The sequence below is a fragment of the Ambystoma mexicanum genome, chromosome 8 (genome assembly GCF_040938575.1).
Source record: "Ambystoma mexicanum isolate Mex_15411 chromosome 8, UKY_AmexF1_1, whole genome shotgun sequence".
Classification (NCBI taxonomy): Eukaryota; Metazoa; Chordata; class Amphibia; order Caudata; family Ambystomatidae; genus Ambystoma; species Ambystoma mexicanum.
The window spans coordinates 944,152,842-944,167,940 of record NC_090929.1 but is presented as its reverse complement, the minus strand read 5'-3'; the positions used below and the strand labels follow the sequence as shown (position 1 = coordinate 944,167,940).

At 39.5% G+C, this 15,099-nt stretch overlaps 1 protein-coding gene across 5 annotated transcripts in view; it reads left to right on the top strand.

Annotated features, from left to right (window-relative positions):
- The window catches only part of TSPAN14 (tetraspanin 14), a 449,587-nt gene that overhangs the window by 361,380 nt on the left and 73,108 nt on the right, over positions 1 to 15,099 (top strand). The gene's annotated exons all lie outside the window — the stretch shown is intronic.

Sequence of the window (15,099 nt, the reverse complement as noted above, 5' to 3'; positions counted from 1 at the left end):
GGTTTAGTTTTTAGAATATTGTCTTGTCAAATTAGTTGCAAGATGTTCACCTGCCTTGTGGTCTTGTACTCATACAATCTAAATAGGAACTGATCAGGCTTACTTGAGGGTGCGTGTGTAGTCTCTCTTGATACAATTGATGGACACATTATCCATCCCTTCAAATAGTTGTATCAAGACAATTCAAAATAGTCAAAGAACATGCTCTGGCAACAGCCTTAAACATCAAAATAAAATGCAAAAACATTTATTTTTACAAATAAAACTATGGCCACTATAATTATAGGCACCACCTGTTTAATGAGATGGTTCGCTTTCCCTCTATGTAACAATGTCATGAACATATTTTTGAAAATTCATAAGCTAAAACTTGTATCTTTTTTGTTTTCTCTTTAATTATATAATCTACTCCATTACACAAAATAAAAATGAAATGTACTCACAAATGCATGCTGGGAGAATGTAAAATATACACTTACCAAGTTCTAATTTGATAAAACATGATATATTTTTTTGAACTTTTGTATTGTGCCTAGTTTCTGTAAAACCGCTTCAAAGTTCTGTTTGGTAAGGAGGGTGGTATCCATAAGGGGAGAAGGGAATGGACACAGCTGTTAACTGTTGACAGTACATGGTAGAACAATTGTGTCTGTTCCTTTGCCCTCAAAGGCTTGTTTTTGTAATAATTATAGTAGTTAGCCTTTTTTAATCTTTCAGGCAGACAATCCTTGTTCCATATCTTTGCCCCAGCCAATTGCTAAGGTTCTGCCTCCATGTTGGATTCTGTTGGCAGTTGGTAAGACCAACTTGTTGCTAGATGATCTTCTTTCTTCTTGCGGTGGATTTGATTATATCTGTGATTAGGTAGAGGGTATTACCGGTCCCTTGGTTTTTGTGGTTGATGCACAGGGTGTTAAACACAATTGTTTTATTGGTAAACAGTGATATGAATTTGTGACTAGGGTACTGAAACCATGTGCTTAAGAATTAGGATGAGTATGAGCGCTTTGTTTTGGATCCTTTGTCTGTTTTAGTTCAGACCTAATTACATGTCAATACAATAGTCAAATGTACATATTACTAGAGCTCTAGTTACTTCCACCGTTTGTTTATCAGTGGAGAGAACTAGTGTGGCTGGAGCAGTTATTGATAACTAAAACATAAGTACCCCCTACATAAATGGGAAATTGCAGAAAGGTATGCATCATAGATCTGTTCTCCCTAATGATGGTCAGATCTGATCTCTGTGGAGGACAAATAACAGACTCTTCATGCAAGTTTTAAATAGGGACCACCACCTTATGCTTGGTAGTCTATGCAAGAATATGGATCTAAGCGCATTCACAAGCCTCCGAAGATCAGTATTACTTACCGACTAAGTCTTTCTGTGGTTTGTTTAGAATCGCATGCTTCCACCCAGCTTTCCCACATGAGCATACAGACAATACAAAATATAGCTACGCAAGCAGTACTCCTGGGTTGTGTCAGAAAAACAATCACTCTGAGGGCTGTGATGCCTGACAGATCGTATGTATATGCTCACGCAAGATAGGGCTAGTGCAATAGGAATGCCCCTTTTTTTGTCTGAAAAAAAGTCAATACTCGGCCACAAACATTTGCTCGGTAGGTAAGGTTTGTCCTATTTCTATAAAAATAGTGTGTGGACAGAAGGTACTTATGAAAGTGTTCCCTGTACCTGTGACCACCCCCTTACATCTTGGGAGGTAACCGTGGACTGCTGTGCTAAACTACCTCTTGGAGAGCCTGGAGGAGCTTGATGGAGTCACAGGTACTCCAGTAAGGAAGGCCTACCTAAAGCCCTTACCCCACAGGGCTTAAAGAAAATCTCGCTGTTATGGTGGGTCAATTGGCAGCTGCTTTGATTTCTTTGGGCAGTACTGGGATCTGTGCTCTTTGAGCCAGCTGGAAAAATAAACCTGATCCATGCAAATTCCAGATCAGTGATTGACTGACCCTGTCAAAGTATGCCTATAACCCTACTGCATACCAGGCATGGGTCTACCCCGGCTTCTCTATGATTCAGGCACCGATTTAAGTCTGTGTTGTCATGGTTTTGTCAGTGTAGCATCAAACCAAACACTGGAGACCCTTGGCCGAGCAGCATAGCAATTGTAGAAAGCGAGATGCTCTGTGCCATGCTCCATCGTGCTGCCTTCTTGAGTTGCTCTCTAAGCGTCAGGGGAATTTGCAAACAAGTTTCACCTTCATACTGGAACCTGGCGAAGATGCTGGGCCCCTGGCTCTGCTTCACATACAGCAAATGGTTTATCATCCTCTGCCCACTCAGGAACCGAAATAACAGAAGCAAGATTTTCACAGATGGATTGGCACCCTAATTTGGTTTTTATTGACAAATCGGCAGCACCCACAATCTGACATTTGTTGCTTCTTGCATTTGTAGGCCTCCTCCTCCAACCTGCTTCTATCGAACCTGACACTCTGATTCACATCATTCCTTTTCTCCAGGACGTAGTGAAGAGGCAGTTAAAGGAACAAATCAGCAGGTCAATCTTCTAGGGGCACACAGCTCCTTCTGCTCATTATCCTAACTGATTCTTGCCTAGACATGGTGAGAAAGGACCATCATCATTTGTTGGGTCTCAGTCCTTCCCTTCACTTTGGAATGCAAGACTACTCCTGAGTCTCCGAAGAAGACAGCACTGACAGTGGCTGTTAAGGAGCTGTTTAGGAAGAAGGGGATTCCAGTTACTCCCAAAAAGCTGAGACTAGATATCTTTTTAATAATATTCCTGGCACGCAAGTTTTTGTGGCAGTTCAGAACAATCATAGGTCTAAAAGGGTGGTAATATTAGTCTGATTCCCTTCCCTTCAGGATGATCCCCTTGATCTCGCAAAGGAACCTCATTACATCCATACACCTAACTGAGTCCTGCCCATTAAACGTTCCTCTTTGCAACACAAAAGGGTACTTTAGTTCCGGAGTGCTCACATTTGGTTTGAGAGTTACTCCCAGGTTTTCACAAAGGTCATTGGAGTGTGTGTGTGTATATATTACACAGCCCATGGTAGTGGCCGTGTAGTTATGGTTAAATTGCTAATCCCATAGGAAGAGCACTTTTTTGGAGGCTTATAACTTCGCTCCCCTTGGACGAATTCTCACCAAAGTTTGCAAAAAAAAGTGTATGGCCCACTCTGATTTTTTTTTGCAAAGTTTAGTGAGCTTTGGTGCGGGGGGGGGGGCAAAGTTTCCAAAATTCCCCAAATTTCTTTTTTTTTACCATAGAGTGAATGGGATTTGCACCCAATTTGTGGCAGGAGCAGCAGCTTGGTCCCGAAAGCGTGCTTTTGAGAATATGGTGTAAATCTGGCCAGTAGTTTTTTTTAAAAACAACTAAAAAGTAGGTCCCAAATAATTTGGGATATCATCTATGTCCGTTCCGCGGACACATTTCCCTGCCGCGACGAACGTGGGAAAAATGCAACTTTGGGGAGTGTTGGTGTGTAAGAGTGCATGGGGAGGGTAGGGGAGTAAGAGATGGGTCAAATGCTGTATTTGTTTATGTGGCAGGCGCCCCTGATGTGTCCCGCGGACATAAAAAATGCACTTCTGGCTATTTTACTTTACTATATTGGTTTTGGGTTTTTAGTACAGCGTTGATTGTATTTAGTATCCTATATAACTAGCCCCTATAGCACAGTTAAATTGTTTGATTCTATGGGTGTGTTATGCTGTGGTGGTTGTGGCCAGGGCCTAGAATCTTGGGTTCATGGCCGTAGGCCGTAGGCCATGCACCCAAGACTCTAGGCCCTGGTCACTGCAGCATAACACACCCATGGAATCGAACATCCATCAAATATCCACAAATCTACAGTTTGTGTATTGTTTTATTTGTATGTGAAGTTTTGGCTACGTCATGCAATTAAGATTGTAGAGTTTGGTAACAAGCACTGCAGTATAACATATCCATGGAAGTAAACATTTTGGATTGTGGTGTATAGTTAGATGTTTGCTTCAATGGTTGTGTTATGGAGCAGTATTTGTGAGTTCAATTAATATATACTTACTGTTTGAATTTTTGTGATTGGATATATTTTTCTCATGACTTGGGTAACTGGAGAAGATATTCTTTTTAAATTTCTGGGATAAAAGAAAAGATCATGTTAGTGTAGGTAGTTCATAATGAGTTATTGCATTGCATAATAGACATTTGTGCATTATTTCGACACTCCTATTTAGTAGTGTACTGTGCAATTTGCTCAGTTTCTGTTTGTTAAAGATTTGCTGGTAATCTCTGCTTTAGAGTAATGATACTATCATTACATTCGAACCATTCATTATTCTTTTTTTTATATATGCAGTGTAGTGACATGCATTGGTTGTGGCTCCTGCGTGGTACATTATACCTATTGTTGTGAAGGTTTTCTTACCAAGTGATACTTGACCATGTGTGAAGCCAGTCAGCTTACAGTTTTTTTTGGTACCATCTGCATTGTAACGTAAAAGCATTGGTATTACATGTATTTTTTTTTATTGTAACATTTAGTTTATACAAACTTTTATTACAGAAGAAGAACCTCCTCAATCATGCACTTCAGCCATCACGCTATACAAATGAAATTCATCGCTTTCTGTCCTCTGGAAGAATTTTGTCTAAGAAATCGATCACAGCACAGGTTCGATGCACATTATGGCTTGATAGCATCATGAACCACCACTCTTCACTATTGTTATTCACGGGGGCATAGTTTCCGAGAATTAACGATCTCTCGTTTATCAGGTCTGCACATTGAGTTATCAAATGTTTTAACGATTCTTCAGCAGATAAACAAAATCTTCAGATGTTATTGGATGTATTGATGTTTATTTTGATCCATGGTACATCTTTTGTTTGATATGTGTTCAACCGTAGTCTCAAACTTATTGCGATGATATCTTGATGGAAATCGCTAATTACGTATTTATTATGTGTTTGTATTTGTAAGTTGGAGCGATTATCTGAATTGCAGGTAGTACATAATATGCCATGGTTTGCTTTTTGTACAAGTTGCTGAAATGGAATAGATTCACAGTTAGGTATGGATACATACACAAAGCGTTCATTAGGGATTTGTTCCTGTCCCACATGGTTGCAGAGAGTGCATGTATGTGTCCACATGTATGAAATCTGGAAGATTTCATTTGTAGGTATGTTTGTTTTCCAGTGCTTGTAGTAAGTACATTAGAAATTCTTGTGGATCTTCTTGTGAGTTTATAGTGAATTTCACCATTCCAGCACAGTAGTCCAATTCTTGTCTTATTCCATGAACACTGTATGTGTTGTCAGGATTGTTGGTTGCATTTCTCTGAAGAACTAACATTTGCAAACACAATTGGTCTGTATTGTGTAAGTAAATGTTGTGAATAATTGGTGGCAATTGGAATAGATTATTTGTTGCTACATTTGCGTAGCAGTTTACACCAGCTATATTTGAAAATTTGAATGGACCTGATAGTACTGTGTCCAAGTCATTTTTTCGGAGTGTGTGTTGCTTCTTTGAAGAAGTACCCGAGTTACTTTGAGTAGTAGATTCTTCTTTTGGTTGTAGTAATTCATGAAGTATTATCTTTTTTTACTCTTTGGAGAATTTGTAATGAGATCCTGTTGCATTTCTGTTTTGAAGTAGTTTTCTTTTACAACGTTTTGCTTTTTGTGGAACAGGATAGGTTTTTAGATGGGGGGTGTATAGTGAACGTAGTCTATTCTATTCTAAAATGCAAGGAAAATCAGCATTTACTTTACTTGCATCAAAGTTGATTAGAAATAGACCGTCAAGTGTATGTAAGTGTGATAGTGCTATGTAGCTCATGCCTTCTTTAAAGACTCTGTTCCTGATATCTATCAATGCTTTATCTAGAGTAAGACCTTGTGATTTTTGAATGCTGACTGTGTATGCTAGAGTTAGAGAAAATTGTTCTATGCGTACATACATGTCTTTGAAAAGAAGGAATCAGGCTGTTGAGTGTCCTATTCTTTTAACTTCTGATAGTTTGTCAAAGAGAATATTGACAAACTGAATGGTATTGTCATGTGGGTATGTTTGAAAGCCAACAACTGTACCAAGTGTTCCATTAACTAGTCCTTGTTCTATGTCAAGGTTCCGTTTAAGCATTACTCTACAGTTTAAAGATAATTTTAATATTTTCTCCAAACCAGCTGTGTTGAAGATAGTTTTCTAAGGTATTTAGTCTTGTGGCTTGTAGACACATGGGTAGTGTCATACCATGTACGTCCAGTTTGTCTATGGAGCAAATTTCAATTATTGGTTGCATTTCTTTTTTCAACATTGTTTCATTGAATTTTGAACAGCTTGCAAGAGTTGGCATCAAGCACATGCAATTGACATTTTTGTGTGCTCATTTTTCAATGACATCAGTAGCACGTGAGTTATGGCCATACAGTGCATGGATGTGCCTGGTTATTAATATTGATTGTGCTTCTTGAGATAGTACACCAACTCTAATACTTTTTAAAATGTTGGCGTATGTGAGGTCTGCAGACTGGCGCATGTTTTCTGTTAATTCTCTGTATTGGAAATGCTGCCATAGGTTGACATTTCCTATGCTGCCAACAGTTTTACAGCAGAGTTTGTGCCCTAAGGTTTTAAAAATAGGTTCACCTTTCACTGGTGTCAATTGAAGATCTCCGAAAACAATGTTTTCCTCCAAAGAGCTCTTCGTAGTTTGTTTTGAGTACTTCTTGTAATCTGAGGTGAATCAAAGCCAGCATTGGGTTGGAGACCATTCTCACTTCATCTATTAGTAGCATTTTCATTTGTTTCAAAACTCTGCGTAGTTCCATTGCAGCTTCTGTAGAAAGTTTGTAATATTTTAATTTGTTTTGGTGATCTACTGGAAGGAGTAATCGGTGTAAAGTGGCACTGCCTATGTTGTAGGCAGCTAAACCTGTGGGGGCAGTGACAACAGCTGACAGTTTGTTGTTTAATTGTTGAAGGAACTTGCTGATTTTGATTAAGAATGTTTTTCCTGAACCAGCTTGACCACTGACGTATAGTAATATAGGTTTGTAATTTTGGCAGGTACATTCTTTATTTTCATGTTGTACACCATGTGCAATTTCTTTTGTTACTTCTTGAAAAATGGGAAATATTGTCGCAAATACAAAAAGAAAGGGAAATACTACACCAAATGCTGCTCTGGTTTCCCTAGACCAATGAGCACACTGCTCATTGTTCAGTTTTGATTTCAGTACAGTTAAGTCTCTGTATCTTCTTCATATTGATACATGGTGTTTTCTACTTCTGTCATAGCTAATTCTGCCTCATTTGCTATTAGTGGCTGTCCCAGTGATTCTTGGCTTCCTTTAACAGAAGGTTGACCACTGTTGGGAGTGTCCTTATCTAGTTGGGCCTGGAGTAGTTCTTCGTGTTGCTGTTCATTGTGCAACATTTTTTTGTACTGTGTAAAGTTTAAATCTGTTATAGTGCTTTCATTTGCTTTGAAAGCATCTTCGTTGGAGTCATAGATGTCTAGTAACTCTTCTTCTTTTCTCCATGGTTTAAAAAGTTGTAGCAGGGACATGTAATATAGTTCTTTATGTTGAGGAGTTTTTAATGACCATTTGATATGATTAAGCTTGGTTTGGTAATTTTCACTAAGCTGCCTTCACAATTTGTCACTCTGTATCTACCTTTGTTTCCATCTGGTGTTTGTATGTGAAGTTTTGTTTGGGCTATGTGGTATAGACACATGGTTTCCAAAGTGGTACTCCTGCTTGGATAGTATGTGTCAAGTACATTGTTTTTCAAAATGTCTTGGCTGTTGGGATCATTCTTGGCTATTGTTTCTATGTCCTCGTATGATTCGAGAACTTTTTCTAGATTTAGCAGGACCAAGGCTTAGCCATAGTGTATTTTCAGATTTTCCATACAAAGCAGTACAGGTTAAACGGTCTGCAGCTTCATAGCAGCCACATTCTCTGAGAGAGCGTTTTTATGCCTAAGCTGTAAAATTTCTGAGACAATGTTTTGTCCGATGATGCGTCATCTAGTAGGCTGTGACAGATTGTGTAACTGCACTGGAATTGTCTGCAATGTACTGCACATCTATGTTGCATTCCATAAGAGGGCAATGATTGCATTCTAATCATTGATCTGTTTTGCTTCTTCTGTTCTTTTTATGTAAATGTGTTCTTAGGTGATTTACCTTTTAACACGATGTCTAACTGAAGACATGAAGTTGTTTACTTGACCTGTTGCTGTAACTGGTCTAGGGAAACCAGAGCAGCATTTGGTGTAGTATTTCCCTTTCTTTTTGTATTTGCGAAAATATTTCCCACATTTGTGTCTTTGAAATTGAGTTGTTTGTGAAGGAATTTCAGAAGTGACCTATTTTTCAATAAACTGTAAAACAGTGGCATCACTGTCTTGACCAAATTTAGGAGCATCTTTAATCCATAAAAACATGTGGGTATGTGGTGCTCTTCTGGCTGGGTATTCTTTTCTCCAAAAGAAGTGTTACACTTCTACGAGAGGAGGAACAGTTCTATTACAAATAAAGTGTAGCATAGCAATGAAGCGTTGATGGAAATATCTTGAAACATTTAACAGGATCTTGAGAGCAAAGTTCTCCAGGTGTTAGTATATCTGTTTGTTTTGTTTGATATGCGTAGGAAATCATGCAAATCTTCCCATGCATATTCTGCACAACTTAATGTAACAAACCAAGTGGGTGGGCCAAGGTTTCTTATCATACAAGGTATATCTCAGTGTCGTCGGAACCAGTATTCTGTAGTACCACGCATGTTTGTTAACAGATTTGTAATGCTTGATTGTAGAACCTCATCTTTTTCTTGCACTTTTTGTATTAATTGCATAGCTGACATATTTTGAAAATGGGTACTTGATTTCAATGTGTGTGCAACTCCGTAGCATAGAGTTATTAGTTGACTTTCAAAGAGTAGGTGGAATATGTATTCCCAGATTTAGACAAAATGCGGAGCTTCAGAATACATTCGTAACGAGTGGTATTTAGATGCTGTTATCTGAGTGGGTCTATCATCGTACCTTCCTCCTTTCCCAGTAGGAAAGAGTAGAGGAAAAGCATGTGCTTCTACACTTTTTTCCCATATGCTTATTGGTGATCCTTTGGTTTGTCGCATTTGGTATTTTTTCTAGTGCATCATCTATGGTGTCTTTAGAGTGTAATGGATGAATTTTATAATGGTCTAAAATGTTGAATAGTGTAGCAGGATCAAATTGACCAGTTCTGGTGACACTTGAATTAGTTCAGTGGTTTCCCTCAGGTTTTCCTCAATATTAATTTCTATGTAGTATTCATTATTGTCTTTTAGATATTGCAAGGCTGGTCTAACTTTAAGTCTACAAGTTGTTGCCAATTTTTTGTCTTTTGTAGGTACACCATTTACTAAGACAATTAATGATTGATCTATTGGACGTTGCACACATACATTTTCTTTCAGATGTAATGGTAAATAAAATACTTTGCCACGAATGCCTTTCACTAATTCAGAGGGAGGTAATTTAGCTGTTTTTGGTCGAAGGCATATTATTGCTTGAAAAGGATGGACTGTTTGAATTATGATGCTCTCATACAAATTGAGTTGTTGCAAGGGTTTTGGTAGTGGATTAATTCCAAGTTATTTTGATAGCATGTGAAGGAGTTTGGTTGTTGTCGAGTTTTGCAGTACAGTAAATGCAAAGTATTAAGGGGTCATTTATTTTATATTTGTTTTCTGCTATAAGGTAGAGAGCTAATTCAAACCATTTGGAATCTTCATTGTCTTCTATTTTGTTTGTCTACAGTTTTTGTGCTATTTTTTATAAAAGTTCTGCGGCAACACACACACACACACACACACGCGGTTTGGTACTTCAGCGGATGTACTTTTAAATTTTAGTATCTTTTTTTTTGTGTGTGTAGTAGGTTGCCATTCGTAGAATTGTTCTATTCTGTTGTAAAGGTATTGCATTTTGTAAGTGGCTTTCACTTCCAAAATATTTTCTCTGGATATGCTCTATTTCTTTTGAGTAGGTCTTTGGCTGTACCATGTAGAAGATTGTTATTTAGATTGCCTAATGCCAAAGCTGGACTTTTAGCATAGTACAGTTTAGCAGTAGTGATAGCTGAATTCTTGTAAATCACTTTGTTTCGTTTTCCGTTTTGAAAGAGGAGTCAAAGATTTTGTACTGGAAGCTTGTTTTATTTTCACTTAATGACTCTATTTGATCTTTTGTTTGAACTTTTTGTACACATTCTGCTAGAGATGGATGCTTATTTTGGACACTTATTTTCATTTGCTCCACTTCTGCGTTGCTTTCTATGGACTTGCTTTTTGGTAGGCATACTTTGGGGTCTGTTGGAAAAAAAGAAGGTATGGGTTGTGCTGTTCTGCAATGAATGTGTGCTGTGTGCATGAGTGTCTGAGTATGATGGTAAGGATGCATGTTGAGGTGTGTGATTGTGCAATGGGCAGCTACGACTAGTTGGGAAGCTATTCTTGTATTTGTGTTACTAAACTGGGGTTCAGATAACACAAAGTAAGGTAGTTGTGAGGAGAAGCACTAATGCTTAATCTAATGGTATAGAATTAAAACAGTTCTTTGTTCTGTAATACTAACATTCTAGGGGGTGATTTATGGAATTTGTGCGCCGAAAATGGGAATTTGTGTGCCATTCTGCCCGCAAATCTGTTTAACAAATGGGAATTTGTGGTAGAATGGTGCACAAATCCCTGTTTTTCGGCACACAAATTCCATGAATCAACCCCACAGTGTGTTCGAGTAACAGTAAGAATATTATGGTAGTGTTGTACTTACTTTTTTTGTTTGGAATGAGCAGGTTTCTTCTGAGTTGTTGTTTGTACTCAGATGCTGCTGCTTTTCAGGAGAGTGGTCTTCACTGCAGTTGTAAAAGAAAGAAGTTATTCATTTTGTGTGTTTATAGCACTGTTAATTTAGACGTCGATTTTTATGTTTTGTAGTAGTATTGTTGTTTGATAACTGAACATAGTGTGTACATGCAGTTTCCTTTGACTACGTGCAGCCTTTATATTTTACTTACAATCTGTTAGTTCAACATGCTTTGCAAATTAGTATAATACTAAGCATATGAAACTCACTAGGTTTCTTAAGGCTGTGTTATTGGATGTTAGGAGATAGAAGAAATAATCATATACTTATTTTGCTATTTGTATACGGTAAATGGCAGAAACTATAGAAAAGCATGGAATGTATGCATTTGTGAAGGTGTGGGTAATAAAGCAGAAGGATGTGATGTACAGGCAGTGGTGTTATTTCAGCTGGGAGCTTTAGTGTATAAAGATGCATGAACTTATCCTGGCTGTGTGTAATTTTATAATACTCTATCCAGTGTTTTTCTACAATTATACTGTTATTTCTCCCATCTTTTAATATCATTTTTTAGATGGCTGCTTGTGTGTAAAAAAGAATTTGGATAGCAGACAGGTTTGGAAGTAACAGTTGATTATAGCAGATGGGAAAAATAACAAGAAGTTCATTTTATAGATTATATAGGTTAAGTGGCAGTTACTCTGTTTAGATGCATTGATAAGAGTTGTATGCATACCTGTAGTTTGTATTCATGCATGTGGATATCCATGCAGCTGCAAGTAGAAATCTTGGAAACTTGTACAGTAATTTTTGTAGTAGGTGCTTTCCAATGATATGAGTACTCAGTGATCAACAGTACATTTGAAGTGCTGAACTATGATGATGGGGTTAGATGTAGAGGTCTTGGATGTGATTGGTGGATGGTTGTGTGACTGCTAAGCTGTATCCAATGAGGGAATGGCACAGAGTGTGAAGTGGAAATGGTAGAAGGGCTGTCAAAGAGTTACGCGCTCCGCGGACAGGGCATGCCACATACGGGGGTTTTCCAGCAAATCCAGCATGGAAAGGGGACTGTAGGGATTAGCCAATCAAGTGTTGAGGTTGTGGATTTGTGTTGAAAGAGGCTGTGTGTAGTGAAGATGGAAGAGGTGGAGAAAGTCAGGGTGTTGGTTGTTGGAGATATGTTTGTGCATGGTTTACAGCAGTATGCTCCAATGCAGGCATGTGACAAACAATGTTGATGCTAAATGAGTGGAGGTGGTGTGGAGCACTGTGCCTGATTTCAATGTACAGGGAATTGTACAGGTTTGTGAAGATATGCGCAGGATGAACAGTCCCCATGTGGTAGTTCTGCACTATGGTGCTTTGCATTTGGGCTATGTCAGTGCCCCAACTTTGTTGGCAGATTTGGAACACTTGGTACAAGCAGTAATGAAAGTCCTTCCAAATGTCAGTTATTTTTTCTGGTTTAGTACCAAGGGCAATATGGGACAATAGTTGTTTTTTGTCCTCAGCAAAACATTGCTAGGTGAGCAATCAACCGAGGCATGTTTACTTTCATGCTTAGAGCTGGTATGTTTTTCTGTAATAATGAGAATATTGATTCCAGTAATGCTGTTTATTTTAAAGAAGATGGCATTTCTTCTTTTAAGGGAAATGCCATGCTGTTTTGGAATGTAAGGGTTGCTTTGGAGAACCTTATGTGAAGATTTTAGGAGTAAAGTAAGAAAAAAAATAACAGGAGTCTGTCCAACATCTGCAAAAAACCAAAAAAAATGGCTCAAAGGGGAAATGGAGCCCATTATTTAAATTCATCACGCTCAGATTTTAGATATGTCCGCGGACCTGGCGCTTGTCCGCGGACACCGCGTATTCCATACAGAGATTTTGGGGTGGAAAGGCATGCAAATGAGTAGAGCAAGGGATTGGTCAATAAAGTTTACTGGGTGTGTTGTGTAAGGAGAGAGTCTGTCAAAGTCTTTTTCCTGAGAGAACAGATAGCTATGGCTGTGCTTCAGAAAACAGATTATCTGGATTATGGGAGAGGCATGGATACATTGGTTGGAGGTGCATGCAGAACGCTGTGGAGTAGCTGCACATCTTGGATTCCCTCATGTGGAAGTGCACTGGCATGGAGTGCGTTGAATGAAGTTGCTGGACTTGGTACCTCTCTGTGCTACTTTGGAGAGACAGCATCAGCCAGACATAATTATAATTCATTGTGGAGGGAACATTTTAGGACATTTGTATGGAATTTCTTTGCAATTTGCAATGAAAGAAGGACTTGGGAAGGTTATTCATGGACATGTTTCCAAATTCCCAAGTCATTTTTTCTCGTATTGCGCAGAGACAAATGTGGCTGCATTCTTCTTCATTTGTCCACAAATGGAGAAAGTGAGGCGCAATGTCAATAAGGCTATTTGTGCCTTTTTAAGAGATGTTGGCATGTCCTCTTTTCACAATGAATGTTTCGTAGCACATACATTTTTCGCAGAGATGGAGTCCATCTTGCTTATTCTGGCAATCAGATTTTTCTGAGAAATGTACAAAATGCATTGCGACCTTTTTTGGAATTACAGCAATCCATTTTGCAGTAGGTGTTTACAATTTGAGGTTTTTCAAACACAAAAAACACCACCAAAAGACTATTTTCAGAGCCACCACTTCCTCCTTTAGAAAAGTGCAATGGTTCTGATAGGGCAGCACCCCCCAAAAATAAATGTCCACGGACTTCTAAAAAAATGCACAGGACCCTGCACTATTTGTCACTACTGTTTTTAAACTGTGAAAGGTGGCTCTGAAAAGAGCCCTTTTTTGTTTTTTTTTTTACACATGACACACAAGGAAATTAGGGGAAAGGAGGGTAAGTAAGGGACACCAACCACGGGGATAAGAAAGGGTAGGTGGAGAGAGGAAGATGTAGGGTGGGCTTTATTCAGGTAGTGGGTAGACCTTCTCGTGCTCCTTAACTGCAGTCTCGAAAGCACTCTGAAGATTCTCCCCCTGCAGAGTACTGCGTCGCAGTAAATACACAATATTGTGACCCTCGAAAGGTAAGGGTCAACAGCAACATGAATGGCCTGTGAGGCAGCTGGAGGGATGCACTGTCCCACAGGAATTTCTCTTGTGGTGACAGGAGCGGAAACGGAGGATGTTGTAGAGGAACTCGACCTTATACGTTTATCACAAGGTAAAACCTTGCAAATAGCCCCACCGTGCAACTACTTTAGGTGTTGCTTCATTGATGTTGTATCAAAGCTGTACGAACCAGGCCTCCCACGACTCAGCACCATGTGGCACTGATAGCAAGTGACCTTATTCACACATGCTTTTGGCACTCCTCCAAGAGTGGTATACAACCGCCACACCCAAGATTCGGCGAGTGCTGGTAGTAGGGACTTCCACTATCTCCTCTTTATCAGTCTCCTCTACATCCTCGTGCATGTTCCCCTCTGCAGGCCCTTGGGGAGATTGTGGAGCGGTTGGGGGTGGTGCTGAGGCAGAAGTAGCACCAACAGGAGCAGCATCCATGGATGCCATCAGGTTTGCTGAAGCAATCGCAGCAAAAGCAGGTCAATCTTCAATTGTAGAAAGACAGAATGAAGATGAGCTCTAGGGTGTGGCCTTTTATAGGGGTGCTGGTTATTACGCTCACCTAATATCGCCGGGGGCGTCTGGAAGGCTCTGAGATCTGGAACTCTGGATGTGTATTTGCCCAGTGCAGAATAATGAATCTGCAATTACAGAAGGGAGGATTTGTGGGAACTGTCTCTAATGGGTGATTCTCCCACCTCCCTCCCCACTGGGTTCTTTTCTCACCTTAGTTATTTGTAGGGTGAGCTATCCGACCTGCTTTTCTTGTGCAGGGGCGCTTGACATTTGTTGGCGAGCTGCCAGAGTTGCTTCACTGGTGCAGTACACCTTCCTTGGGCCCAGGCTGGTAGGCAGGTAGGTTTGTTAATTGTAAGTCTTTGTTCTGTTCATGGTGGGAATTTGTTAATGTCTTTATCTCCTTCTTTTCAGGTGCGAAGGTCTTGATGTTGCCGTGCCGGATGGAGAGGCACTTTTCTAGGTAAGAGAAAGCCTGCAGTGCCTTTGTCTTTTAAAGCTAACCTGTTTTCTTTTTCTCCTCACAGGCCGCTGTGGTGCTGCGAGTGGATGAGAGCGCAATGAAAAACATGCCCCGGAATCAGTTAAGTACAGCACTGTGCGGTTGTTTAATATTGAAAGCGAACCTGAATATGTCTC